Source organism: Giraffa tippelskirchi, chromosome 10 (assembly GCF_054371585.1).
Source record: "Giraffa tippelskirchi isolate mGirTip1 chromosome 10, T2T-mGirTip1v1.2.pri, whole genome shotgun sequence".
Taxonomy (NCBI): Eukaryota; Metazoa; Chordata; class Mammalia; order Artiodactyla; family Giraffidae; genus Giraffa; species Giraffa tippelskirchi.
In genome coordinates, this window is record NC_137284.1 from 58,990,354 (window position 1) to 59,002,711 (window position 12,358).

General features: G+C 41.0%; 1 long non-coding RNA gene across 1 annotated transcript in view; it reads left to right on the forward strand.

Annotated features, from left to right (window-relative positions):
- Positions 1-10,909, forward strand: part of LOC145522766 (uncharacterized) — a 33,376-nt gene extending 22,467 nt beyond the window's left edge. Inside the window, exons 3-4 of the long non-coding RNA XR_014066157.1 lie at positions 428-710; positions 10,505-10,909. This is a non-coding gene — a long non-coding RNA (uncharacterized LOC145522766). The remainder of the gene's footprint in view (positions 1-427; positions 711-10,504) is intronic.
- The last annotated feature ends 1,449 nt before the right edge of the window (positions 10,910-12,358 follow it).

Consider the following 12,358-nt stretch of genomic DNA (forward strand, 5'->3'; position numbering starts at 1 on the left):
TCCACTGTTCTCCAAGACCAGTTCACTGGAAGATCAAGTATCATAATCCTCTCCTGTGGCTCTCAGCTCTCACTACCCAAAGCTGTATGCTGGGTCAACAAGGGCAATCTACCAAATGACAGATTCTCCTCAGGATGTAGGTATCAGCATCAATAAAAAGAATTTTTATAGAAGCATAGAAGCACAGTTTGTATTCATTAGGGTTCTCTTGATCACAATTCAAATGAACTTAAACAAAAAAATTATTAGCTCACTTAACAAAAAAGTCCAGGAATGATGCCTTCAGGCCCAAGTGTACCCAGAATTTCAAATCTTCTCTTTGAAAAAGAGGGGATGACAGACAGAACAGTTTGTCTTCCCCTCCACGTCATGTTTCTGTTTGTCTTTTCTTATCTCTGCATGATAGTCTCTTTACTTTTTGTTACAGTTTCTTCCATGTGACGAGAGAATATGGCCACTTGCAACCACAGCTTCACACCATCCTAGTTTGAGAGCCAGTAGAAAGCAAGCAACATTTTTCTCTATAGGTGTGTGTCAATCCCAGTCAAGACCCTCCTTGGTCCTGTTTGCAAAATAGGCTTATGTTTATACTCAGTGTGCACAAGGGAATGGAGTACTGGGACTGACCATTGCTAAAGCATAACTGATATGCCATCAGAAGTGGATAAAGTGCAAGAAGTATTTCCCAAGGAATCAGAGGACAGGAGGAGGTAAGTACGCTAAACGATAGAAATGATAGATGCTGTGGTTTTTTGCATGAGTTGTCTCTCAGAGCTCTTCTGAGACTAGATATCAAGATAGCTTGCAAGCTCTCTGACAACTCTCTGACAACAATATCCTGCCATGATTTGATCAGTAGAATGGTTAATTTTAAATGTCAACTTGACTGGGCCATAGGGTGTACAGATATTGTCCTAAACATATTCACTGAATGAAAGCAGATTGCCCTCCCCAGTGTCAGCGGGCCTCATCCAATCTGTTGAAGGCTGGAATAGAACAAAAAGCAGAATAAGAAAAAATTCATTCTCTCTGCTTGACTGTCTTTCAGCTGGGACATCTCCTTCATCCTTTAGTGCTTCTGGGTTCATTGGATCTCCTAGGTCTCCAGATTGCCAACTGCAGATCTTGGGGCTTCTTAGACTCCATAATCCCATGAGCACCACCCTACCCTCTATGTATATGTGTAATGTATATGTAGGCTTCCCAATTGGCACTAGTGGTAAAGAACCTGCCTGCCAATACAAGAGACATAAGAGATGCAGGTTCAACTCCTGGGTCGGGAAGATCCCCTGGAGGAGGGCACAGCAACCCATTCCAGTATTCTTGCCTGGAGAATCCCATGGGCAGAAGAGCCTGATGGGCTACCGTCCAGAGGGTCACAAAGAGTCAGACACGACTAAAACGACTTAGTGTATGTAATTATTTCTTGTTTTTTTTGAGATCCTAAGCTAATACAGTTAGGGATATGTGTGTGGCAAAGGAAAGAAGGAATATCTGGACTACAAAATCAAGTTTTATGTGTTATGGTTTAGCTTCAATTTGGGGGGACATTTTTCCGCATCTTCAGATTCCAGAAGATAAACTGTAGTCTTTTGTAGGGTGACTTTTAAAAGTAAGAGATTTTTATTTTGCGTTTATGCTTCCAAATGCAATTTTAGATATTATCACCAGCAAAACAAGAATAAACTCTAACGAATAGCATGAAATGTTAAAAAATGTTCATATCTCCTACATGATGTAATCCAATTAAAATTCACATTGCTTTTCCTACAAACTTAAGAAAAACCACAGAGGACAAATCCAATGCATTGATATTCTATGAATACTGGGGATAGGTAAATATAGCAATTCCCTTTGAACTATGTGCTAGGATTAGAATAATATCATGTAGAAAAGACAGTTCTGGTTTAAACTTACAACCCATGAAAATGATTAAATTGTAAACTTGGCAAATACATTTTCCATTTCTAAAAGATGTTTAAAAATGAATTCAGAAGGGCATCAGTGGAAAAATAGAGGAAACACTCTTACTTTGTGACAAAATAGGAAATAAATGACACTTCTAAAATGGTACAGTGCCATATCACCAATACCCCTTTCATGACTTTTATTAACATGCCCCTCCTGAATGTGTCCATATAAAGTTTCTTGTAAGTTTGATCTGAGGATCAGATTTGGTATCACTTGTATAATTACATGGGAACAGGTGGAGTTGACTGATTTGATTTTTCCACATGGGCTGACTTGGTTTTTTTTTGTTTGTTTGTTTTGTTTTGGTTCTCCCTAACGAGAAAAGAAAAATAAAACATACTTTTTGGAACTGTGGTTACAAAATTAACCATATACCAGAAAATAGGGTGTTAGATTTCCTGTTGTACTTTTTAGAACATAGATGTACAATTTAATATTTAAGATGCTTAGTTCTTCAGGTTTATTGCAGTTTATATCCATGTACATGGTATTGTGGTTCTAATTAATTGATAGAGTACTAGGTAGAATAGTTCTTATACTAATTTCAGGCATCAACCAAAATTGAAGACAAAAACCAGCAAACATTGAACTTCCTGAGTGATTATGGAAATGGTCTCTGAGAAATAAATCTCAGATCAAGTGATTAAGCCAATCCAATCCGTAAATTGGGGGATTATCTAAATAATTCAAACTGGCTTGCCTTTAATTATATAAATGGAATTTAGGGACTGATTTTCTCAAATCAGAGTTTTACTCTAATCTTATTATTTTTTTAATTTTTATTTTTGGTTGCACTAAGTCTTCACTGCTGCACACGGGCTTTCTCTAGTTGCAGTGAGCAGGGACTCCTCTCTAGTTGTGGTGAGCTGGCTTCTCACTGTGGTGGCTTCTCTTGTTGCAGAGCGCAGGCTCTGGATGCACAGGCTTCAGTAGTTGTGGTGCTCCGGCTTAGCTGCCCCCATGGCATGTGGGATCTTCCCGGACCAGGGATTGAACCTGTGTCCCCTGCTTTGACAGGGAGATCCTTAACCACTGAACCAGCAGGGAAGTCCTGCCCTTAAATCATTACTGCCTGAAGTCATCCAGGTGAATTCGCTTCTCCTTATTCCATATAGACCTGACAGAAGTGGGACCCTGGAGGGCACCTATTTTCATTCAGTGTTTCAGATCCCATAACAATGGTCTTATCAGTGAAACAAGATGAAAGAAAAGCATTTTATAAATGCAAGCCAGTCCCCAGGACTGCTCAACTGACTGAATCTGATGTATTGAAAAAGGCCCTCCCCTTTTCTCTGTGGGGAAAATAATAGAGATGACAAAAAGGGCAGGGGACATAAAATGGGAAAGTTCCTGAGGTACCATCTGGGATGGAAGCTTCCCTGACTGAAGGATCCTGTTACTAGAAAAGTGAGTGTGGCATTCCATGGCCAAGACCCACATGCACACCCACACACACAAACCATAGCCGGTCTTCATTCAGGTGATGCAGGTTTTGAGGAAATTGCATGAACTCAATTAGGCCAGGAACTCTAGGCTTTTGAAACTATAGTCCACCTCTCTTCCCACTCTCAGCCCTCACCAAATTTCATGTAAAGCAAAGATTAAATGATACCATTGGATCAAGATGATAGAATCAGCTTTTTAAATATATATATATATAAGAGAATCAACTTTTGGTTTTGGCTTTTTGGAGCATCAATTTTATAAGAACTTCAAGAGAACAGTTAAATAAGTAAATAATATAAAATATAATGTGTTGCCTGAACTTTTAAAGTTAAACTTGAGTTGCGCGAAGACACTTTCTGTCTAGAGGTGTGTCATTTCTGACCACCTCCATACCCTCTGAGGTGCACGTGAACTCTCTGGCCATAAGGAATGTATTGATGGATAAATTGAGGAGCACTGGAATAAACCAAAGGATCCCTCTAGTTCTACTCTCAGAGAATTTTATGCTTTTGTCTCTAAATCTCATAGAAGAGTGGTATATTCTACATTTGAAAGAGCCCTGGAAACTTATACTTCCACACTCTTACTTTCAAAAAAGTTCAGATCATGCTTATCTATCTGGCCAATTTCAGGTGCTCCTGTTAAAGTTCTCTCACATCTATTCTAAGATATGAGAAAATCTAAATAACTTTGAACAACAACTTGACCCTATTCTTCAGTAGTTTTGTTTTAAAATAATTTCAGATTTACCTAGGAGTTGCAAAAATAGAACACTTACCATATACTCTTGGAGAAGGAAAGGGCAAACCACTCCAGTATCCTTGTCTGGAGAATCCCATGGACAGAGGATCCTGGTGGGCTGCAGTCCATGGGGTTGCAAAGAATCAGACATGACTTAGCGACTAACACATATACTCTATCATCTAGTTTCCCCTAATGCCAACATTTTACATAATCATGGTACATTCATCAAAGCTAAGAAATTAACATTGGTACTATACTATTAAACTACAGACTTCATTCAGATTTCCCTAGTTATTTCACTAATGGCCTTTTTCTATTTTGGGATCCAGTTGCATTTAGGGGCTAGGAAGTTTTGCTTTTCCCTCTTTGTCTTTCAGCGAAGGAAATAGCAACCCACTCCAGTATTCTTGCCTTGAAAATCCCATGGATGAAGGAGCCTGGTAGGCTACGGTTCATGAGATCGCAAAGAGTTGGACACAACTGAGTGACTTCACGTCACTCACTTCACTCACTTCATACTTTATCACTGGAGAAGGAAATGGCAACCCACTCTAGTATTCTTGCCTGAAGAATCCAATGGACAGAGGAGCCTGGCGGGCCGTGGTTCATGGGGTCGCAGAGAGTCAGACACGACTGAAGTGACTGAGCACTTTGTCTTTAAATAACACAACATTACTATTAAAAGCTTTGATCTTTCACAATTATCAAAAGCTATCAATATCTTCCTCTCATTCAAAAAAAGTAGTATTAAATTCTTGCATTAGGCTGAACTATTTGAAATCAATAAGAAATTTATCATGAAAAATTTTAAACTTGCATATCTCAGGAAGATTGGTTAAAAAACAAACTGCAGCCTTTTCAAAACAGCATAAAATCTCTTTACATCTAGAAAAATCCTTTTCGCCTAGGAAATGATTTTCTGATCAGTTCAATTTGATTTACTACAGAAAAGTTCTGAATTTTTCAACCCACAGCTCAAACTAGCCCTTATGAAACAAATAGATTTTGAGGTGCTTGGAGGCAAGGACCTGTTCCTAGCCGTTTCTGTATCCATAACATTGCCTTAAATGTTATAAATATTTGTTGAATTAATGAACACATGAAATTTCCTAGGATATTCAGGCTGGAGAGAATTTGAAAACCTGACACTGTCAGGTTAATTAGACTCCAGAGCCTTCACCTCTGACTGCTTTTGGGATGTTTTGGTGTAGATAGTGTCAAAGAGGTTTATAGGTGATGCTTTATAGACAGCTTCATGGAAATGTCATGAACCCTTGTAGAATACTTACTGCCAGAAACATGCCAAGTTTTAAACGTGTTTCTTTTTTTCTGAAAGAACAAGAGCCCTTATCTTCTTATGAATGTACAATCAGAATATTATAGAGAAGTCAAAATATTGTATGAAGCATTGGTCATATCCTGCTTAGTTGTAAACAGTTTCCTAGTAATGAAGGTATCATTCAAAATGCAGTTATTCCAGACATAATGCCATTTGTAGCAACAAGGATGGACCTAGAGATTGTCACACTGAGTGAAGTAAGTCAGACAGAGAAATATTGTATGACATCCTTTATATGTGGAATCTAAGAAGAAATGAGAAAAATGAACTTACAAAGAAGAAAGAAACTCAGAGACTTGGAGAACAGACTTATGGTTGCTGAGCGGTGGGGAGTAAGGGTTGAGGGGAAGGGATAGCTTGGGAGTTTGAAATGGACATGTACACACTGCTATATTTAAAATAGATAACCAACAAGGACCTACTAAATGGCACATGGAACTCTAATCAATGCTATATGGCAGCCTGAATGGAGGGGAGTTTGGGGTAGAATGGATACATGTATATGTATGGCTGAGGCCCCATTGCTGTTCACCTAAAACTATCACAACATTGTTAATCAGCTCTGCACATGTGCTTAATCGCTAAGTCATGTCTGATGCTTTGCAACCCCATGGACTGTAGCTCTCCAATCCCCTCTGTCCATAGGATTTCCCAGGCAAGAATACTGGAGTGCGTTGCCATTTCCTTCTCCAGGGGATCTTCCCAACCCTGGGATCGAACACGCATCTCCTACATTGCAGGTGGAATTTTTACCCCTGAGCCACCAGGGAAGCCCTAATCAGCTATACCCTAATACAAAATAATTTTTTTAAAGCAATAATTCTGGGGCTCTAAATTCTGACATGTACAGTGCATTAGAACAGATTATGCCTACCGGTCACTCTGGGATCTCAAAGTACTTGTTTTTGTTTGTTTGTTTGTTTGTTTGTCATCTTTTCCTCTCAACTCTGGAAACTTTATAGATAGACTAAACATGTTTGAATATTCTCTTGATGTTACATACAAATAGTTGTTTATATATTTTGTATATATATTTTTTATATTAATAACCTGCTGTATCAAAAGCATTTAAGTAGGAATGTCTTCATGTAACTGTAAGCAAAGAATGCCTGCCAAGTCAAAATAATAGTTATTTTGTTTAAGCCTAAAACACTCTGAATAGGTTGTTGGCATGGCTAATCCCAAAATTTAAATCTTGTAGGCACTAGTTTCTTATGAGTCTGTCTTGTCCAGGCAGAAGGTCAGCTGTGTCGTAACGTGAACTGGGCCTCATATGTCATATATCACCCAAACCACTGAGAAGACAACCATAGGAGAGGGGCTGTGAGTCCATATTTGCTGCATGAAAGGTTGTGGTATTAGCCATGACCCTGGAACTGCTATGCAAGCAGCCAGCCTCGTAATTTCTACTTGGTTAGAAGATGTTACCAGGGAAGATTCTACCTAACATGACTCAGTGAGAGGCGAACATATCAGTTTGCCCATAAGAGGATCGTATAGTCAAAACTGTGGTTTTTCCAGTAGTCATGTATGGATGTGAGAGTTGTATCATAAAGAAGGCTGAGCACCAGAGAATTGATGCTTTTGAACTGTGGTGTTGGAGAAGACTCTTGAGAGTCTCTTGGACTGCAAGGAGATCAAACCAGTCAGTCCTAAAGGAAATCAACCCTGAATATTCATTGGAAGGACTGATGCTGAAACTGAAGTTCCAATACTTTGGCCACGTGATGAGAAGAGCTGACTCATTAGAAAAGACCCTGATGCTGGGAAAGATTGAAAGCGGGAGGAGAAGGGGAGGACAGAGGATGAGATGGTTGGATGGTATCACTGACTCAATGGATATGAGTTTGTACAAGCTCCTGGAGATGGTGAAGGACAGGGAAGCCGGGCGTGCTGCAGTCCATGGAGTTGCAGAGTCTGACACAACTAATTGACTGAACAACAACAGTAAGCTTTGTTGATTTGTTTGGGTGTCTGATGTAGAATTAGAAGCAGAATTGGGCATAGTTTAGATTAGGAGTAGACAAACTTTTTCATGAAGCAGTAGGTAGTAAATATATTCAGCATTGCAGATCTCTCAATACTACTCAAGTCTGCTCTCAGAGCTTGAAAGCAGACAGATAATAATATTACAGAAAAAAATGAGCATCACTTGTTGTCCCAATAAAACTTTATTTATAAAAATAGGTGAAGGGGGCTCTATTTGGTCCTTGGGCTATACTTTGCCATCTTGGTTTAAAATAAAAAATGCCTTGGGTCTTTCCCAATGCAAACCCACATTTGGAACACACAAATGGATTTAGAGTCCTTAAAATAACACCTATGCTGATGATACCTTGCTGATTTTCTCTGCACTGACTGCTGCCAGGATCTTAATTTGCAGATAGTCTCCTAACACGTGGGCTTCCCTGGTGGTTCAGATGGTAAAGAATCTGTCTGCAATGTGGAAGACCTGGGTTCGATCCCTGGGTGGGGAAGATATCCTAAGGAGGGAATGGCAACCCACTCCAGTATTCTTGCCTGGAGAATCCCATGGACAGAGGAGCCTGGCGGGCTACAGTCCATGGGATCACAAAGAGTCAGACACGACTGAATGACTAACGCTTTTTCTAACATACAACTGCATATGGAATATGAAGAAAAAGACTATTTTGACTCTGTACCAATTATTTTGATTACAAACAGATGACCGATGGTAATGGCCAACTCCAAAATGTTTTATTTCATTTATGCAGAAGCAGTGCAAAAAATCGAACCTCCATTTAGCAAAAAATATTTGAGGAATGGGTTTATACCTTAGCATATTTTTGGTGAACATTGGGTTAATCAGGTTCCCATTTATGTCTTGTTTTCTGGTGGCTCAAATGGTAAAGAGTCTGCCTGCAATGCAGGAGACTCGGGTTTGATCCCTGGGTCTGGAAGATCCCGTGGAGAAGGGAATGGCTACTCACTCCAGTATTCTTGCCTGGAGAATTCCATGGACAGAGGAGCCTGGTGAGCTACAGTCCATGGGGTTGCCAAGAGTCGGACATAATTGTGCACCTAACACACTTACACCTTACTGGTAAAAATGTTTCTTTCCTATCTTAGTGAAATGAGTTCAGTTGGCCTTAGGAAGCAGGACTCCATGACCCTGTCATACAGTCTTTGCTTATTTGCATTTCATCCTTGCCTTGCTTCAACATTTATTATGTACCTTAGTGGGAGGAGGAGGAGGAAAAGACCGAGAAGCATATGTAAATCAACCACCATTGTGTGCCATAATTAAAAATGGGAATTACATAGATTTAGCATAGTCACAAAATCTGTTCTTTCCTTTCTGGTGTTGGAAAGTGCTTAGGCTGCGTGGAACTGAGACTTCTTTATAAGCATTTCACTGCCTTTCAGGCAGCTGCTATTAGTAGACAATTACTTGATGGTTTCTATGAATCAATATGATCAGGTTTAATCAGAAATCACTTGCTCTTGTGCTCTAACTCATAATAGTTGGCATTTGATATCAATTGCTGAGATGTCTCTGCCTGCCCCCACCCCTGCCCCTGCCCCGCACACCTCTGGCAACAGTTGAAATTAATTTGGCTTTCTTCCTGCTGTGCTTATCCTTGTGGAACATTATATCTTCTTAGTTCTTGACATATTTGTTACTTGATGCATGTGTGTGTGTGTTAATCACTCAGTCATATCTGACCAGGCTTCTCTGTCTGTGGACTTCTCCAGGCAAGAATACTGCAGTAGGTTGCCATTTTCTTCTCCAAGGGTTCTTCCAGACCCAGGAATTGAACCCAGGTTTCCTGCACTGCAGGCAGATCCTTTACCACCTGAACCCCCGGGAAGCCCACTTGATGCATGACTTGTGCTCAAAGTCTTCCTTCAGCGGGACAGCCAATCTGATCCCAATGAAGAAACAACCCAGCAAGGTGGTCCGGCAGGTGATCCGGCAGATAGTGAACCACATCTCTGGTCTGCAGGCCCCTTGGTCTCCTTGTACTACTCTACCCTAGTTTGGGATGAGACCCTCAAAGGGGCTGTTGTGCAAGTAGTGATTTATATTAAGAGGCTATACATTCTGGTAGGAGGAAGAGAGACTCCGTGATTTAATAGACCTGGTTTTGCATATTTTTAAATTTTGTCTCCTCTTATTTGTAGGACCTGGGACAAGTCATTCATCTTTTTGTACCTTAGTGACTTTGTAAGGTGGCTCAGTGGTAAAGACTCCACCTGCCAATGCAGGAGATGCGGGTTTGATCCCTAGGTTGGGAAGATCCCCTGGAGAAGAAAATGGCAACCCACTCCAGTATTGTTGCTGGAAATCCCATGGACGAAGGAGCCTGGTGGGCTACAGTCCATGGGGTTGCAAAGAATCAGACTCAACTAAGTGACTGAGCATGAGCATGACTTTGTGAGACCAGAAACTCCATCTACTACATAAATTATTTTGGTGTTCAGGGAGCATCCACATGCCAGCATGTTCATATCAGTCAGCATGCCAGACACATAGTAGGTGCTTTGTAAGTTTTGCTTTGAAGGAAATGTCTTTCCTACCACCTCTACCCAAAATGAAGGGCTGTGACTTTTCGGAGAGATGTCCCCTTCCAAGTCCCTTGACTCAAATCACCTGGGCTGAGGGAAAGGAGAGACTTCTCAGGGCCCCGGGGGCCTGTCACTAGTAATGACTTAGGGCTTGTCACTCCAAGTGTTCATGTTTGGAAGCTTGCTGAGTCTGGTGCATTTCTGAGGCTTTTGTGTAATGGGCTTTGTGTAACACTAATAAACACACAAACCTCTTTATAAACATGTTCCATGTGGACCCCTGAGGCTACAGTGCTGATGAGCTTATTTTTTTAACAAAAAATAAGATGAACTGCAAGTACCCAATTAGAGAGGCTCAGTCAGATCACTGGAGGTTTTTAGGCCTGGGCACAATAGAAGAGCTTTTAAGAGGCTGGGGCAAGATGAACCGTAATGAGAGAGACACTGAACTTGCTTTGTTTGTCCTCCCTCCAGGCTCAGAGCTGCACTGCTGGGACTGAACTCATTTCCCAGCAAGCTGTTTTTGTTTCTCACTTGCAAGGCTCTGTGAATGGATCTCTGAAAGGCAAGCACCCAGGAGTGCAAAGGGTTTGACAACAAAATGAGTAGCAGTGGATGCCTTTTCTCACCTAGGTGAAATGAAGTCTCCTGCAAAAGACACTCCCAAACTTGGAATACTTCTAATCCAGTAATCTCACCCTTGTCACATTAACAGAGAGGATGAGAATGGGAAAGTGATACTTTTTAGGCTCTGTTCTTGTCCACAGCTTACAGCTCAGAGACCACTGCCATGTGTGTATCTCTTAAGATTAGTTTGTGGGTGATGGAGTTGCAAGCAGATGATGGGGAAAAACATCAGAATAAAACTTCTAAGGATAATGAGTCTCTTACCTGCAGAATCACCTTGAAATGTGTATATATATGCTAAAATTTCAGAACCAAAGCTGTTCCTAATCTTAGTGTGATTAAGATTAAGGCTATATCTCTTTAATGATTTAGCCCGCAGAATTCTGATTACATAGATCCCTTCCTTATTTTCCTGTAATTCTAATTCCCTTGCTGGAGTTCCCATGGTTGGTATATTGCATTGTATGCACATTTATGGTATGCTTTTCTTTTGGTCTATATTTAAGTTTAGAGATAAAGACATATTAATACTTTGGCCACAAAGACCCTGATGCTTGGAAAGATTGAGGGCAGGAGAAGGGAGTGATAGAGGATGAGATGATTGGATGGCATCCCTGACTCAATGGACACAAGTTTGAGCAAATAGTGAAGGACTGGGAAGCCTGGCAGGCTACAGTCCATGGGGTTGCAGAGAGTCAGACACTTCTGAGCAACTGAGCACGCACACACATACACAACACTAGCTAAACCCTGTACCAAGTGCTAGAATTCCTTAGTGAACAAAGCTACAATCCCTTCAATTCAGTTCAGTCGCTCAGTCGTGTACAATTCTTTGCAACTCCATGAATCGCAGCACGCCAGGCCTCCCTGTCCATCACTGACTCCCGGAGTTTACACAAACCCATGTCCAGCGAGTCGGTGATGCCATCCAATCATCTCATCCTCTGTCGTCCCCTTCTCCTCCTGCCTCCAATCCTTCCCAGCATTAGTGTCTTTTCCAATGAGTCAACCCTTCGCATGAGGTGGCCAAAGTATTGGAGTTTCAGCTTCAACATCAGACCTTCCAATGAACACCCAGGACTGACCTCCTTTAGGATGGACTGGTTGGATCTCCTTGCAGTCCAAGGGACTCTCAAGAGTCTTCTCCAACACCACAGTTCAAAAGCATCAATTCTTCGGCGCTCAGCTTTCTTCACCATCCAACTCTCACATCCATACATGACCACTGGAAAAACTATAGCCTTGGCTAGACAGACCTTTGTTGGCAAAGTAATGTCTCTGCTTTTAAATATGCCATCTAGGTTGGTAATAACCTTCCGTCCAAGGAGTAAGCGTCTTTTAATTTCATGGCTGCAATCACCATCAGCAGTGATTTTGGAGCCCAAGAAAATAAAGTCTGACACTGTTTCCACTGTTTCCCCATGTATTTCCCATGAAGTGATGGGACCAGATGCCATGATCTTAGTTTTCTGAATGTTGAGCTTTAAGCCAACTTTTTCACTCTCCTCTTTCACTTTCATCAAGAGGCTCTTTAGTTCTTCTTCACTTTCTGCCATAAGGGTGGTGTCATCTGCATATCTGAGGTTATTGATATTTCTCCTGGCAATCTTGATTCGAGCTTGTGATTCTTCCAGCCCAGCGTTTATCGTGATGTAGTCTGCATATAAGTTAAATAAGCACGGTGAAAATATACAGCCTTGA